This window comes from Arachis ipaensis, chromosome B09 (genome assembly GCF_000816755.2).
Source record: "Arachis ipaensis cultivar K30076 chromosome B09, Araip1.1, whole genome shotgun sequence".
NCBI lineage: Eukaryota > Viridiplantae > Streptophyta > Magnoliopsida > Fabales > Fabaceae > Arachis > Arachis ipaensis.
This window is the reverse complement of record NC_029793.2, coordinates 106,667,742-106,686,264: the sequence shown is the minus strand read 5'-3', so window position 1 is coordinate 106,686,264 and position 18,523 is coordinate 106,667,742. Positions and strand designations below refer to the sequence as shown.

General features: G+C 37.9%; 1 long non-coding RNA gene across 1 annotated transcript in view; it reads right to left on the bottom strand.

The window, feature by feature from the left end:
- LOC110266682 overlaps positions 3,869–18,523 on the bottom strand; it is a 16,534-nt gene continuing 1,879 nt past the window's right edge. The window contains exons 2-3 of the long non-coding RNA XR_002354162.1: positions 17,554–17,563; positions 3,869–3,977 (exon numbers count right to left, since the gene is read on the bottom strand). This is a non-coding gene — a long non-coding RNA (uncharacterized LOC110266682). The remainder of the gene's footprint in view (positions 3,978–17,553; positions 17,564–18,523) is intronic.

Sequence of the window (18,523 nt, the reverse complement as noted above, 5' to 3'; positions counted from 1 at the left end):
GGAACTTTACAACCTTGTAGTTCATCTTCTCTATTGTTGTCATTTTCCTCCCATCCTCCTCCTTTCCATACCAACTCAGAATGCTTGCTCATCTTCAAGCAACTATTAGAACCGTGGCTATGGGCTTAAGATGGATTATGAATGTCTTACACAATGAAATGTTGGTAGCACATGTGTTTTAAGCAAGCAAAATTAAAGATAATAATCAAGGCACAAGAGACAGAGACATCGTGATTGCAAACTTAAGAAGGTGAGCATAATACTTTGCATAAAGAATAAGTGGCACACCAAACTTAGTGTGACACTTTCACTTAGAATTAATGCAAGTATCTTGTAAGGATTAGAACCAAATTTTGTTGCATAGCAACACCAAACTTAGAATGCAACCACATGTCAATTTATTTGAAATAAAACTAAACGAAAGAAACTGTTATTTGTTAAGTACAATCACCAAGCCAAGAATATGTCATGAATAAAACTCTCTCGGTAATGTATTAACAAACACAGTGAATAAGTAAACTAAAATGAAAGCATTAAAAACAAAGAATTAACTAAAGTAAATAAAGTAACACAATATCAAACCAAAAGAAAATTAACACTGCAAAGACATTATGGTTATGCAGACAAGTGGTGTTGCTGAATGCTTTGCATAAAAAAAATAGGTGGCACACCAAACTTAGAATCTTGGTGTGTCACTTTCATGTAAAATTGATGCAATCATCCATGAAGATGGAAAACAGTTTGTTGTAGGGCAACACCAAACTTAGAATGTAACCATATGCCAATTTATTGAATTTAAACAAAGCAAAGAACGAAAACAAAGCAGAGAAGAGAAATTATACCTACGGTTGACATGTTGTTCACTTTTTTCCTCTTCTTCCAGTTTGTTAAGAGGAATGACTTCAAGAGAGGAGAAGATTCAGCTATTACCCCCTGTCTTGGTCTCTCCTCAGCAAGCCAATCCCCGGCAACGGCGCCAAAAACTTGATGTGCGGAAAACGATCTGACACAAAACTCACCGGCAAGTGCACCGGGTCGCATCAAGTAATAATAACTCACGGGAGTGAGGTCGATCCCACAGGGATTGATGGATCAAGCAACTTTAGTGGATGATTAGTTTAGTCAAGCTAACATTGATGTGAATGGAGTGAAATTGTAACCAACAGAAAGTAAAGGACAATGAATTTAAAGTTGCAGAATGTAAATTGGCAAGTAACTTTAAGAGCAAGAAATGTAAATTGCAAGAATCTTAAATTGCAAGAAAAGTAAAATTTCATTAAATGTAAAGGGGAGTGGGTGCTGGAAATTAAAGAGAGCAATAGATCAAAGCTTAGAGAAAATTAAACATGCAGCAAAAGTAAATCAGATCATGAACATAAATGTAAAATGCAGAGCACTTGCAGAAGAATTAAATTGCTTGAATGTAAATTGAATTCAGTAAGAACAGAAAGCAATGAGAACCAAAGATCAAAATCAAGCTCAATGTAAATTAAATTGTAAACTTACAGCAAAGGAACTTGTAGTAGAGGAGAAATTAAAATTGCAGAAGAAGAAAACAGAGAGAATTCTCAAGGTGAAATTGAAACAGAATTTCTTCAATTCTCAACCCAAGATTTAAAACAAAAAGAAAAACTAAAGAGAGAGAGTTCTGTATTCCTAATGCTCCCTAGTGGAGCTCCTCTCTAATAAAATGAAACAGATGCCTATTTATAGGCATTTTTACAAAATGAAAATGAAATTCAAAACAAATTACAATTAAAATGAAATTTCTATTCTAACTATCTCTTGTGCCTTTGAGTGGTGTCAATTGGGCCCTTGCTCTTGATGGAATTGGGTTGACAAAAGCCTCTGTTGATTGCTCTTGGAGTTGGAGAGAAACCCATTGTGAACCGGGCCATGAATCATAAAAGTTTGAGTAAAAGTTTGAGGCAAACTTTTACTCAAACTTTTTATACCAGCTGCCCTTATTTGCTGCTACCAACGTTTGGGCAAAAGTTTGAGGTCAAACTTTTAGCCAAACGTTGGGCCTTCTTGCATGCATGTTGGGGTACTACTTTGTCTGCTTGTCAACATTGCAGATTTTATGCCCACTATAGATTATTATATATGGCTAGAAAGCTCTGAATGTCAGCTTTCTAACCCAATTGGAATCACCTCAATTGGACATCTACAACTCAAGTTATGCTCATTTGAAGAGGACAACGTCGCTGGCCTTGGTGTGCAGCGTTTGAGGTAAAGTTTGCCTCAAACGTGGTCGAAAACGCCAGTTCTGGAGGCTCAAACATATTGTCCACCCCATACTATTATACATTTTTGGAAAGCCCTGAATGTCTACTTTCCAATGCCGTTGGAAGCGCATCATTTGGAGCTCTACAGCTCGAGTTATACTCCGTCGAAGGTGCAGAGGTCAGTTGGCCTCACTGCAGGTTGCCACCATGTTCATTTATGCTCATTGCGGGGCAGTTTTCTCCCTCAATTTTAGTGTCCACCATGCAGTGCCATATATTGCAACTGCAGGAACTGGAGAACCTTCGCCTAGAAGCTTATGAGAATTCCAGAATTCACAAGGAAAAGATGAAAGCTGTGCATGATCAAAACATCAAGAAGAAAGAGTTCCAACCTGGAGATTTTGTCCTCCTTTACAAATCTCGACTAAGGCTCATGCCCGGTAAGTTGAGTTCAAAATGGGAAGGTCCACACAGAGTAGAGAAGGCTAAACCGTACGGAGTTTATCACCTAAGCCATCCTTCAAGCTCTAAACTTATTAAGGTTAATGGACAACGCCTGAAGCTATACCATGGTGAGAAGGTGCAGAAAAATAAGGAGCTTGAGATCTTCCGCTTGGAAGATCCCCACATAGCAGCAGATTGAGCTAGTGAAGCGTCCAACTTACGGACGTTAAAGCAAAGTGCTTGGTGGGAGACAACCCACCATGGTATGATCGTTCTTTTCCTTGTTTTTCCTATTCAATAACTCTTCTCTTTATTAGTACTTTTGTGCATTTGCATTTACATGTCTTTATATTTCTTTTTAATTCAAAAAAAAAAATTTCGCCACGCGACGCGTCTGCGTCGCAGAGGGGGTGGAGAAAAAAATAAATGAACAGAGAGTCCGGCTGGAGCGTGGCTGGAGGCGTGCCAATTGCACAAATCGACCCACGCGACCGCGTCGCATGGGAATCATGGCCTCCCACGCGACCGCGTGCTCCACGTGGCCGCGTGCCCTGAATTTTCGACGTAAAAGGGTGCACACTGAAATATTGTGCAAGAGTAGTGCTGGATTGGTGCTGGAAGCACAATCCTTTTCACGCGACCGCGTCACCAACGCGGCCACGTCATCCATCTTCTGACGCACCCTCACGCAATCGCGTGACCCACGCGATCGCGGTACCCCAATTTGGCAATTAAATTATTTTGAACAGAGAGTTGTGCTGGTGCGAGGCCGCACTCGCGCCAGACGCATAACATGGGTCACGCGACCGCATGACCGACGCGATCGCGTCACCACACTGAAAGCGCGCCCACGCGAACGCGTGCCCCCACGCAGCCGCGTCGCATGCGCCGCACAGCTCAACCTAAATTGCCAAATTATCTTATCTTTCTCTCTTCCAAATCCTAATTTTCCTTTTCCCTCCTTCTTTCTTCCTTCCCCCTTCCCCTTCTATCTCACCTTTCACTCTCTATCTCTCTCACCACCATTAACAAGGTTTTACCTTCTTCTTCCTTCTTCTCTTTTCTATCATTCTTATTATTTTATGTATATATATTATTATGGTGGGTACTCCCATGAAGATATTATAATTGTCTTCATGTGATAATTTTTCTTTTTGACCCTTAGATGATGGATTGTAGGGTTAGATTTTGATATGTTATAAAAGTGTTGTTTTTATTTGAAGTGTGGCCAAATTAATAAATCACACTTTTATACAAAGCATCTTCATAAAAAGATGTTTTTTGCATCTTCATTTGAGTAGCTCCCTATTATTATTTCCTTTTCTTTTCTTTTTCTTTTCAAATTATTTTATTTTATTTTTCTTCTTCTTCTTTTCCTTTTTACATGGTGCTAGAAACTTTTTGGAGTCATCATCCCTCATTATATGCTTGTGGATTATTGCAAATTGTTTGACATTTATTTTTTCTCCTATTTAAGGGATTGCTTGCATATTCATCTTCATATTTTCTATACCCTATTCACCATGCATGCTATGTGTTTGTGAAAAAGCTCATATGGCATTATGCACTTCTCTATGCTATACTATTCAATGCTTGCTTTTCACAACTTTCCCTTACTATTATATTAATTGAATTTTATTGTCAACACAAACATTTTGGCTTGTTACAAAGTATTGATTGGTCTATGCTACTTATGCCCTTTTCCGGCATGCCAATAAACGCCTTGCATCCACTTGTCTTTGTATGCACCAGTTATTTTCCACTGTTGGCTTTTCATATGCACTCGAGAGCATGTGTTAATGTCATCTACATTTTGCTGTGCATCATTCACCCTCTTTTCTGTTTCTTTCCTTGCTGTATATCTCTTTAAATTTAATTTTCTTTCTCTTCCCTTCTTTCAGGATGGCCACCAAGAAAGAAAAGGAGAAAGCAACTACCAAACCACCAGCAAGAAGAGGAACTAAAAGAGCATTAGTGGCAGAGCCTTCTTCAACTGTAGTCAAACCCTCAACAAAACGAGTTAAGAGGATAATAAAGGTTGATGAAAAGGAAAAAGCCTTTCCAGCAAAGGTCGCTGCGCGATTTTCCAATCGCTACTGTGAGCAGATGTTCCCTATCCTGGCATAAAGGAACTATAACAATGAATACTTTCTTATCCTCCCATCCAATATTGCCACCTTTGTTGAGCCGCAAATTGAGCGAAGACAATGGGGTTTCCTACGGAGACAGCCAAGGCAAGTCAATCTTTCTTGGGTAGTTGAGTTCTACTCCAACTTTTACATGCCGACCCTGCAATCTGTTTATGTCTGGCAGAAGCAAGTCCCCATCACAGAAGAGGCCATTCAGCAAGCTCTGAGTCTTCCCCCTATTCCAGCAAGAATGGACGCTTTTCAAGAAGCCACCCTTCAGCGCCAGAGATACCAATTTGACTGGGACTCCGTTCTCGGAATCATCGCAGCACCTGGCAGCCGTTGGATCTACGGATACCACTGTACCCACCCTAAGAAAATCTTGGCTTCAGCACTTACCTTGGAGGCTCGCGTATGGGCACAGATCATGTCCCGTTACGTCTTTCCGAGCACTCATGAGTCCTCCTTCACTGCGGACATGGCTGTTCTACTATGGTGCATCCTTACAGACCAACCTCTGAATCTCTCAAGACATATCCGGAATGCTATGGAACACGTACAAATTACGGGCAACTTACCTTTCCTCGCCTTGGTCTCAAATCTTGTCTCAACAGCCGGAGTCTTCTACAGAGCTGGGGACACCAAAGCCGTGCTTCCACGAGATGATCAGTATGTCCCTAACGGGAAATACCTCAGACTCTCAGCAACCACTACAAGCCTTCCTACTGCTCCAGTTGAAGATAATCCTTCTTCAACACCACAAGCATCTATAACTGAGAAATTGCTCCAGCAGATAATCGAACGGTTGGATCGGCAAGAACAGAAAGCAAAGATGAGAGAGCGTCGTAACGAGCGCCGATTCAAACACCTCAAGGAGCTACTCAAGGGACAATTCAGAGACTCAGATACCCCGGATTCCACTTCCTTTACTAGCACAGGGAGCCATGACGGTCCCGATGATGGAGATACTACTACCAGCCTACCCCTGTTCCTGACAGATGGCACCGAGGACGGTGCAAAGCCTTAAGTGTGGGGAGGTCAGTCAGTACCTGACTTCCGGAGGTAATTTCTCTTCGCTAGCACCAATAATTAGGATATTTTAGTTAGATTTTCTTTCCTTTATAGAATAGAATAAATTGCGTAGGTTAGGATAATTGCATGCATGTTCTACTTGATTGAAAAGACAATAAGTTTCTTTTAAAAATCTATCTTTGGAACAAAATTTCACTAATTTTTCAAAAATTTTTATGATAAATTTGCTTGAGTTGTATTTGGAACATGATATTTGAGTTAAAGAACACACAACCTGTGAAAGATTTGAGCATTTATGTATGGTTACATTATTTAACCTTAATTATTTCATTCTTATGTGTTTACTTCTCTATGATTGTAATCTATATTTTGTTTTATCTTATATGTCCAATATTTATTATATTCACATGCTTGCACATGATTGAGGCCATTATTTGTTATTAACTCACTTATCCCAAATAAGCCTACCTTTTACATCACCTTTGTTAGCCCCTTGAGCTTTTATGAAACTATAGGAATTAAAAATCTATGTGCATTGATAAGCTATATTTGTTTTAATGTCAAAATTATATATATATAAATTAAATAAGGGGACAAAAATTACCCCAATGTTAATGTTAATCAATGCACATGTGATAAATTAAAAAGAAAAATTTGGTACATGAGTATGGGAATCATACAAAAGTGGGAATTATGGGTAGCTAGGTATGATTTTAAACTTGTATAAAGTATGTATATGTTAGGTGAGATCTTAGACTAATCAAAGATTCACTTTGTTAGCTCACTTAGCCTTATATATATATACATCCTTACCTTTACCTTAGCCCCATTACAACCTTGAAAAGACCTCATGATGTTTGCATTGGTATATTAACTGTTGTTGATTGGTTAGGAGAAGAACAAAAGTTAGAAAGCATGATTAGAGAAGGATAGAGTGATCAACCTATACACTAGAGATTAGAGCGTACATACATTATCAGTGAGGGTTCAATACTTGAATTTTCATGTTCCCTGCTTTCATGAGCTATCTTCTTGCACTTTTATCCATTTTATTGTATAATGATAGAATTAGTGGAATTTGATTTGTAATTGTTTTGAAGAGCTTATTTACTTTTGATCAAGTGGGAAAGAACCATATAGTTGCATTTATTTATATATATATAGGTTTGCATTGCATTTCATGAGTTTCTACATGTTCATACTTATTTCCTTATCTCCTTCAATTAAGCATGAAGACATGCTAATGTTTAAGTGTGGGGAGGTTGATAAACCACTATTTTATGGTTTATATTGTGTTTAATTATGTGGTTTTATCATGATCCTTACCCACTTATTCATTAAATTAGCATGCATATTAGATTTCTTTCCAAAATTTATTAACTGTTTGAAAATTGCTTCCTAGAGACTTTAATTATTTAATTTTAATTCTCCTTTATTCTATTCGATGCCGTGATCTGTGTGTTAAGTGTTTCAGATTTTATAGGGCATGAATGAGTTGGAGATTGGGAAGGAAGCTAGAAAAAATGGAAGAAACACAAGAATTTGAGGAGATAACCAGCGAGAAGTGACGCGGTCGCATGGCTCACGCGACCGCGCGAAGGAGAGCAAATCGCAGCGACGCGGCCGCATGGCTCACGCGGCCGCGCGGATTGGAAAGCCCAAGCGACACGGTAGCGTGGACGACGCGAACGCGTGGCGAGAAAAAGTGCAAGTGACGCGTCCGCATGGATGACGCGATCGCGTGATATGTGCGATCTGCATAATCTGCAAAATTCGCTGGGGGTGATTTTGGACCCTATTTCGACCCAGTTCTCGGCCCGGAATAGCAGACTAGAGTCAGAGAATATGCAGAAATAAATAACACATTCATTAAGAGACAGTTTTTAGATCTAGTTTTACTCTCTTAGGTTTTTCTCTCTAGGTTTTTAGAATTTTTAATTTTCAATTGATCTTAGCATTGGAACAGGAGAAGAGTTATTTCCTCATCAAGACTTCGCCATTCTAGTTTGTTTTCTTAACTTGGTTTCATTCTTCCATGTTCCTTGCTTTGTTCAATTTTGTCATTCAGATACTTTTATGATTATTTAATGCAAGGATTATTTCTTTTTAATTCAATTTCAATTCCAATGATCATGTTTTCTTTTAATTCCCTTTCATGTGCTATGGATTTATCATTTACAATGCGTGAGTAGTCTCTTTACTTGATGGGGAGTTGATTAAAAGGAACTCTTGAGTTGGAAGGATTGAAGGAAAAATTTGTAATTGGGTTAAATGTTGGATTGCTATCCTGTCACCAACGCCAATCCCTTTGAACTAAGTGGGTTGCAACTTGTGAACAGATCTGGCATTCCAACTTGTTTGACTTTCCCTTACCTAGTAAAGGATAACCAAACAGAACAACCATTAATTATAAATTAATCTTACAATCACTCCATCAATAGTAGAAATTCCAACCAATCAACTCCCAGTCAAGGCTTTCATTCATATTAATTAAATTTCCTCAATTTAAATTCCAATTTACTTAACTCAACTTCTTTGAACATTTGATTAATAAGATAACACACTTTTTTGCAACTCGTTGGGAGACGACCTGGGACTTAAAACTCCCAGTAATTTTTAATTTAACTCTCTGTGACATATTTCTAAATTGATAGGCAGATTTTCGGTGAGTTAAGAACTATACTTGCAACGTAACCATTTTAATAATTTTTAATTCACCAGCTTCTGCGTCACATCAATGGTCAACCAGAAAATCAGCTATAACCTGACCCTTAACGACTCTTCCAGGAACAAAGTATAAAGAAAATTCTGTTAAGGTCAACATCTATTTTCCTAGTCTACCATGCAATATTGGAGAAGACAACATATATTTAAGAACATCAAACTTAGAAATTACGTAAACATTCCTAGGAATCAAATAGTACTTAAGTTTTAAACAAAAAAAAATATAAAGCTAAACAAAGTTTCTCAATTGGAGAATAACGGCTCTCCACATCATTTAGCACATGACTTAGGTAATAAATCACTCTTTCGTTGCCATTCTCATCTTCTTGAGCCAACATTCCACCAATTGTTACTTCAGAAGCTGACAAGTAAAGTTTTAGAAGTGCTCTGTGCCTTGGAGGTGTCATAATAGGAGGATTAGTCAAATACTGCTTGATGTTGTCAAAAGCTTCTTGGTGCTCTTTTCTCCATTGGAACTCTTCCTCTTTTTTCAACTTGATCAGCGGCACAAAAACCTTGGTTTTTCTTGACAGATTGGAAATGAACCTTCTGAGGTAATTGACTTTCTCTAAAAATGCTTGCAGTTGCTTTTTGTTAGTTGGAGGAGCCTCTAAGATAGCCTTTGCCTTATTTTTGTCAATTTTAATCCCTTTTTTCTACACCAAGAAACCAAGAAAATTCCCTGCACTCACACCAAAAGCACATTTTAAGGGATTCATTTTTAATTTATGCTTTCTCATTCTTTCAAATGCTTTTTTTTAAATTTTCTAGATGCTCTTTTTTAGCATTTGATTTGACAACCACATCGTCAACATAAATTTCCATAAAATTTCTAATAAAGTCATGAAAAATTTTATTCATCACCCTTTGATAAGTTGCACCAGCATTTTTGAGTCCAAATGGCATCACAACCCATTCAAAAGTTCCTAAAGCACATGGACACCTAAATGCAGTTTTTGGCATATCTTCCTCAGCTATGTATATTTGATTATAACTTGAATATCCATCCATAAAACTTAACATTTTATGACTAGCAGTAGAATCTATCAACATATCAATAGAATTTAAACCTCTAAAATCAATCCAAACCCTTAATTTTCCATTCTTTTTCATGACAGGAACAATATTAGAAATCCAGTTGACATACCTTGATGTTCGTATAAACTTAGCCTTAAGAAGTCTTTCAATCTCTTCTTTAATCTTCTGCTCGACTTCAGGAGCAAATCTCCTTGGTGGCTGCTTGACAGGTTTGACATTGGCTTTCAATGGCAATTGATGTTCTACTAATTCACGATTCAAGCCTGGCATCTTTTTATAATCCCATGCAAAACAGTCACAATAATCCTTCAAAATATCCACCATTTCTTTTTTGAAGTCATCAGGCAGCATCTTGCTCACATATGTTGGTCTAGGAAAATCACCATTACCAATATCTACTTCCTCCAAAGGATCCTGCACCTCAACCTTTTTTACAGTGTCAGTGTTATTTTTTTCAAAACCTAAAGGACCATCATCATATATACAATCATAAGGTACACTGTCAATGCACCCTTCTCTATCTGCCATATAGGTTGACAGTTGAGCCTGTTGGCTCGTCAAACTCATCATCTAAGTTTTTCTTGAGGCCGTATCCGCCCCGGCCTTAGGGACCAAAATAAAACCATTCATATCTATTTTGCACATCTCAATACTTTCAGGATTAAATGCCTTGGTGTTAACCGTTAGTGGCTTGACTCCAGGATTATACATCCTGAACTCCACATGCATCTCATTATAGTAACATGTACTATTATCAGTGAATCTAATCACGTCCCAAAAGCAAGTTAAAACTAGCCTTAGAAGGAACAACAACAAATAGAGTTGGCCTATTAATAGAACCAACTTCAATTGACAGCAGAACCACACCTCTAACAGAAGAAGCCCTTCCATTAAAATCTGTTACTCCAATGCTACTTTTAATCAGATCTTTTTCAGTCTTTCCAAGCCTTCCCATCATTCTTTCAGGCATGAGATTGACAGCAGCTCCCCCGTCAACCAAAATCTTATTGACTATCCTTCCATCAACATGAGCCTTGATATGCAGTGGACGCAAGTGTTCCTTGTCATTTTCAGTAGGCTTCTCAAACAATCCTCCACCACACATATTGTCATCTAGCAATAAGCATTCACTTCCAGGAAAGACATCATAACAGTCATCTTCTAATGACTCCACTTCCCGAACTTGACTATACTCCTTAGGCACTTCATCAACCCCAATTTTGTGCTTAATTTAGGGAATTTTATCACCTTTTCCCATATTTATTCAATAAAATAGCACGGTTTTGTAATTCTTCCTTAATTTGTGCTTAAGTGTAAAAACATACTTTTTAGGCCTTAAAATAGCTAAATTTAACTCACTTTAATTCCATTCGATGCCTTGATATGTTTGTTAAGTGATTTCAGGTTTAGAAGGCAAAGATTGGATTGAAGGAATGAAGAAAAAGCATGTAAAAATGGAGAACTCATGAAGAAATCGCAAAGTTGTCAAGCCTGACCTCTTCCTACTCAATCGATCATAACTTGAGCTACAGAGGTCCAAATGAGGTGGTTCTAGTTGCGTTGGAAAGCTAACATCCGGGGCTTCAAAATGATATAAAATTTGCCATAGTTTCCTGGTGTTTAGGGATGCGTACGCGTGCATCACGTGCACGCATCGTAGGATCAGCGTGGGTCTATTTTAGCAACTCGTGGCCAGCGATTTCTAGCTCATTTTGGGCCCAATCCAACTCATTTCTGATGCTATTGAACCCAAGGATTGAAGGGGGAAAGGGGCAAGTAGTCATAGTAGAGTCTTCATCATGGTTTAGGTTAGAATTCTAGAGAGAGAAGCTATCCCTTCTCTCTAGAACTTAGGGTAGTTTAGATTAATTCTTCCTAGATCCAAGTTTTAAGTCTTGTTTTGATTTAGTTTTCCTCTTTAATTCCTTATTATTACATCTTTGTTCTTCTAGTTCTTGTTGTTAATTTCCCTTTTATGTCATTTTTATGTTCATGCACTCTTGTTGGATTTAATTTTCTTTTAATGCAATTTTATATTTTTATGTCTCTCCTATGTTTATCTTCATTGCTATTATTGATTTCTTGTTTATGTTAGTTATGGGTTTTGTTAATTCTTGCATTTTGTGATGTTTATTTTTATTGCACTCTAGGTGTTTGATGAAATGTTTCCTTTGATTATGGAGTAGTTTTTTTTACTCTTGGCCTAGGCTAAGGGAATTCAGTGACCTTGAGTCATTGGGTCTCATTGAATTGGTGATTTGAGAACCCTTAGTGGTCAATTTGATAATCATTGACTCTAGCCTACTACTAAATTAATTAGTAGCTAGGTTAGAACCTATGGATTGATGTTGACCAAGCCATTTGATATGCTTCAAGCATAGAAGTAAACTTAATGAGCTCGGTTCCTCATTATTGTCAGTATATGGTTTGTAGACAAGGATGGTGATCTCAATTACTTATGTCTAGCCAAGAGTTGTTTTCCTTCCTTTTATTAGTTCTTATTATTTACTTTCTTGCTATTTACTTTTCTTGTTAACTACAAATCAAACCCCTTGCATCTTCATAACCAATAATTGATCACTTCATTGCAATTCCTTGTGAGACGACCCGAGGTTTAAATACTTCGGTTAATTTTTATTGGGGTTTGTACTTGTGACAACTCAAATTTTTGATGTGAGAATTGTTTGTCGGTTTGGAGCTATGCTTACAACGAAGTTCTTATTTCTATAAGAGAAATTCTAAACCGACACGACAATTTTCTCACTATCAAAATGGTGTCGTTGCCGGGGAGGTGCAATGGTGTTATATTATTGGCTATTGTGAATATTGTGAATATGTTTGCCTTTTGCTTATTTGTTAGTTTTTGTTAGCTTTAGGACTTTGTTGCTTATTTTTGTTAGCTTTTATTTTTATTTGCTATTATGATTTCTCACCCCTTTGGCTATGAGTTTGGCTCAAATTATGTTGTAGGAAATGGAAGCTACAATGATAACATGCATCAAGGATGGAATAATTAAAGGTGGAGGGAGCCTCAAAGGATTGATCACCCTTCTTGGCAACAACCTCCTCCGTCTCTTATAGGTATAATTCCACTCCTAATGCATATTAATCTAATGGATGCAGTGACCCTTATTGTGGTTGTCAACGACCACCACCACATGCCTATGAACCACCCCCTCAACATGGTTTTGAACCATCATACTCATAATTCCCATACCACCAAACACCTCCATATGACCCTAATCCTTATCCACCATACCAACCACCTTATGAGCCATATGAACCATACATAGAACCACAACAATTCCGAAACAACTACTCTTGAGAACCACCTCCATATACACCATCTCCATGCCCTTACCAATATGAACCACCTTTCAACTACAATGCCTTTCCCTCAAACAATGAACCCTCTCTTCCACCACTGCCCCCCGATGAAGCCCTCATGCTAGAACTAAGAGACCTTGACTCTCATATCCAAAGACAACAAGAGGGGACAGAAAAGGAGTTTAAGGAGCTAGAACCCAAGATGGCTATCATTACGGAAGCCATTAGCAACATATACTCATCCTGCCTAACCTTATGCGAACAAAGAACTCCCATTGTTGAATGTAGAGAAGAAATCAAGGAGCATAGTGAGGGAGTGAGTTTGGAGCTTCAAGGTGAAGAAGAGGAGTTGAAGCAAGGAGTGCAACAAAAGGAGGGGGTAGAGATGATTGAAAAGGAAGGAGTGGTTGAAAACCTAGGAGATCTTGGAAGTCCATGGGAATGTAGAATTAGAGAGCCCTCTTTTAAGAAGCTTGATATTGATGTTGATGAAGTTGTACAAGCTCCAAGGCATATCATGGTGGAAAACTTTGAAGAGGTTGATCAAGAGATGGATTCAATCATTGATGAATTCTTATGTACAATTGAATCCTCTCCCATTGGGCTTGACATAGAGAGTAAAGAAGAAGATACCTCACCCCCCATACCCTTGGTAAGAAATGAAGAAAAGATTAAATTGGAAGGAAGCTACCAAGAGAAAGAGGTTGAGCAAGAAGCAAGCTCTATCATCGAAGATGCGTCCACACCAACCAATGTGTCTTTTACTCCCTCATTGTGTTATGAAATTGATGACAAGGAGGACCGTGCATAACCTCCAACACATGGTTTGAGCAATGAAGGGTGTATAGAAGAAGTTGGTGAGCAAGAAATTGGAATTGAAGAAGCTTGCAAAGAGGTGGAAGATGCAAATGAAGAGCACAAGGGAGTGGATCTCACATTGGCTAAGTATGGGGAGGTCCCCCTTCCTAAGTCACCTTCCTACACAACATTCAAGTGGGTAAAATTCCTATCCCTAAGCTTTTCTTTCTCACTTGAATATGATTTGATTGAAAATGATGGTCAACTTAGAGCTCTTTCTGGAGTTAAGAGTAGGAGAGAGTTGTGTAGTGGTTGGAAACATCACTCTAGGTTCATGATGGTTGCATGCTCAAGGTTGACTAGCAATGGTTGGTGTAGAACCAAATTGCATGGGTCTAGGAGAATGTTTGGATGCTTAATTGAGAATTCACAAGCCTTGTCACCCAGATTTAACTATGGTAGTCAACAAGAAGATGGGTGCAAGAACAAGGTTTGGGACCCCAGAATTTATTTCAATAATCAAAACTCTTGGGGCCTTGTCATTTTGAAGGTTGTGGTAGGCTTAGAGAAGGGAGGGTTGAATCTATGCCTTCCTTTTTTTTCTGAACTGACCCTTTAAAACAATCTTTGAATTCTGATTCTGTTTGAACTCAGCAGCAGAAATTTATGAGACAATTTATTTTTGTCTCATGAATATCAGAAAACAGAACAGTGCAGAAAAGAGAAAAGCTAACACCAGCATATATCCTGGTTCGGTTGCCTTGTGCTATGCAACCTACATCCAGTCTCCTCCACAAGAATGGAGGAATTTCCACTATAGTTAACAGTATTACATACACCAATTCCACAGGATTGACACAATCCTTTCACACTCAAGTTCTAACCTAACTTGACATTGGCTATGCTAACACCTAACTATTCACTATTAGTGCTAACCCAACTAAGAAAGGGATACCTTACAGGTACAAGATACAAGACACAAACATACCTAAAGAAATCAGAAAATAACTCTAGGCTTTTCTCTCAAGTGTATCACTCAGCCTTTTTTTACTCATGGCTTTTACTTGAGCTCTCTCAATATGCCTTTTCTAACAAGAAATTACAGAAAGATAAACATTGAAAAGTACATTACAATCTGTAAAACATGAAGGAGATTGACTTCATCAACAGCCTCTTTGCTATGTGATAAACCAGATTTGCATGTCTCTGATTCAGTTCTTCATTTTGGCGGAATGCTACTTTGAAAGAAAGCACTGTCCAAGTAGAGGAACTTCTTCAGGGAACTCTTCACAGAACAAAACCTCAATCACTGGGTTATCTCTCCTTGGCTTCTGAATGAACAGCAAACCTCTTTTATCTCCTTGCATGTTGCTGGGTTCCTCTTCCTAGGTCAACTTCTTGAGCCTTGAGCTTCACCAACTCCCAAGCTCACTTTTTCCCATTAATCCTCACAATGGAAACTTTGCTTCTGACTTTCCTATCTTGATCGAAAGCCACATTATCAGCAGAAAAGAATTTCTTCAATAGTAAATCCAAATCTTGACCATTGAAACACAACTTGGTTCCCAAGACTTATTTTCAACCGTTGATGCACAGTAATGAGGAACAGAAATCCTCTTTTCCATATAGCTCAAAACAGAGTGACAGAGAGTTGAAGATGAAGAGAAGAAAGTGTGTTGCATGTATAAGGAAATGGGTTACCTTTAACCTTCTGATCTTTTCTTGATATGGTTTGAAATGGTTGATTAGACTTATCCTTCTTTGCTTTAACTTTCTCTTTCCTTCTTCTTTCATGACTAGCTTAGGAACTAAGCTCTCTTTCTTACTTTTTCTGAGTTCTGTGATTTGACTGAGACAGAGAAGAGAGGAACGTTGCTTTGGTGAAAGCAAGTGAGAAGGAATTTGCTTGCTGAATATCAAATCGGGCTTGGGTTGGATCAATTCACTTGGCCCGTTTTAATTTTTCCGGCCTTGTTTTCTTATGGGCTTCGTTGCTTTTGGGCTCCACTTGACTAACCAGCCCATTAGCCTTGATGTTTTATTTTTATTCTATTTTAGGCTGCTAGACAAAGTCTTGGCCTGCAATGTTTAATAAATAATTAGCAACATGTCATTATTAACACTCAACACTAATTATTTATTTTACCCAAAAATAATGTTTGTCATCACTAATTAATTTAGTTAATTTCTTAACTCAACAATCTCCCCCTTGATGACAAACATATTTAAACAATAACCAAAAGGAATTGAATTTTAGTAAAGTTAGAAAACTTCCATTTGATTGATGTTTCTTGCTTCAGTGTTGCTCCCCCTTTCTTTTTCAAGATTAGCTCCTCTTGGATTTATGCTCTTTTCTTCTTTCCTGTTTACATTTAACAAATACTATATACTAACCAAAGATGCAGTAAACAATAATAGTTTTTAATATCTCATGACAAATCATGCTTTAGCCAAAAACAGAGCATTAACATCAAGGTCAGGGTCAAAGTAGCAACATATCATAAAGCAAGTTCACAGTAGTAGTAATCAATAAGCAACAAGATTAAGTATTCTCAACACAATCTACACAATCTGCTATTACTCCCCCTTTTGTCATCAAGGGCGGATAATAAGCAAGATCAACAAAAACATTATCTTAAAACCTGCAAGAAGGTGTTAGATCACAGTTCAAAATACCAAATAAATTAAAAGTAACTGCAGCAGTTGTTAAGGTTTTACAGTCATCCAGAAATAAGAAACATAAGTTCCAAAGCAGCAAAATGAACAAAATTCATGAGACAAAAACAGTAGGCAGCAGCAGCTTCATGTAGCAATCCTAGGCATCCGAACCATTTTCCTCCGAATCAACTTCTTCATCAGCATCAGTGGCAGGGTCTTCATCCTTTTGAAGGTTATCAATGAAAGTTATGAACACAGCCACTCTATCTCTTGACTTCCGGAGAAAATTCTCATGCTTGCTTGCTAGCTTCCTTTGCTATTTGCTCATAGCAATCATGTGATTAGATTGGGAGACAAACTCCTGAACAACATCTTTTACAACATTCTGCAGAGCAGATTTCTTTCCAGTAGAGATGGAAGTACCCTCAGTGGAAGGAGGAGGAGATTCCTCAAGGACAAAGTCATCATCTTCATCGTCTAAGACCACCCTTTCAGATCTAGTGGGTCCTTTTTCCTGTTTCACTGCACCACCCTCTTTTAGATAGGAATGTCTATTTTGATAATCCTCATTGGTCAAGTCAACACCAAAATACTCAAAAATGTAAGTTAGAAACATGCCATAAGGAAGTGCTTTATCTTTTTCACTCCTAACAGAGTCAAACATGTATCTAACCATCAAATATGCAAATAAAATTTCAGTTTTGGTGAGAAGGGCATATAAAACAAGAGTATCAGTATAGGAAACCTTTTGATATGAACCACTTTGAGGAAGTATAATATGGTTGACCATTCGCTGCAACTGAGCACGCTCATATCCCAGGGCTTTGTGAGTGGGTGTGATGCCATCAATTAAAAAAACATATTCACAGATGTGAGCCAATGCATTATTGTAGGAAATACCAACACCATCATCCCACTTAATTGAAGTGTAAGCACAAGGCCCAACATCAGTATACTTTAAAGCATCACTGATGGTTTCATTGTTTAAAACTATGTCCCGGCCCTTTACATATGAGTGAGCAGTGCCTTCATGATATGTCATGTTGGCATAAAATTCTTTGACCAATAAGGGATAAACAGGCTTTTTTGATATCAAAAAAGTGATTTCAGTCCAGAAAAATCAAGTTATCAACAAATGGAAAACCTTTTTGGGCCAGAAAATATTAAATGAAAACCAAATAAAAACTTAAACACACAATGCAACAAAATATCAAACAAACAAAACAAGAAATGTAACATTCATGTTGGGCCCAGAGGTGGTTTGAATTAAGGAAACACATAGGACCACCCAGATCTGATTTGATGTTGGCCCAGATTAATTTTTCACTTGCAACAAGTCCAGACTGCGCTGAATGAAAGGAACGTTCTTCACCTGCCCAGAATTGTCTCATACCTGTTTATGAGACAAAAAGCTCTAGCAAACATATCAGCAATTTTTAAACAAGGAATCATAACTTAGAATTTCCAGACTAGTCCTAAGCATGCAGAATCTGTCCTCAGGCAGTGGTTTAGTGAAAATGTCAGCCAATTGCTCTTCAGATTTAACAAATTGAATGCTAATATCCCCTTTTTGAACATGTTCTCTTATTGAGTGAAATTTCACTTCAATATGCTTGGTCCTAGAGTGCAAAACTGAGTTTTTTTGAAATATTAATGGCACTCATGTTATCACACAATAAGGGAATATTTTCTGCATTCAACTTGTAATCGGCAATCTGAGTTTTTAACCATAAAAGCTGAGAACAACAAGATGAAGCAGCTATATACTCAGCCTCTGCAGTGGATAAGGCCACTGTTGGTTGCTTCTTACTTGACCAAACATTTAATGACTTTTCAAGGAAGCAACATAGGCCTGAAGTGCTCCTTCTATCAACTCTATCACCGGCAAAATCTGCATCACCTAACCAACTACAGAAAAATCATCAATCTTAGGATACCAAAGACCAAAATTGGATGTGCCATGAACATATCTAATGATCCTCTTAACTGCAGAAAGATGTGACTCTTTTGGTTTGGATTGGAACCTAGAACATAATCCAACACTTTGCACAATATCGGGTCTAGAGGAAGTTAAGTACATAAGAGAACCAATCATTCCTCTATACCTAGTCTCATCAACATCTTTCTCAGTTTCTCCCTTATCTA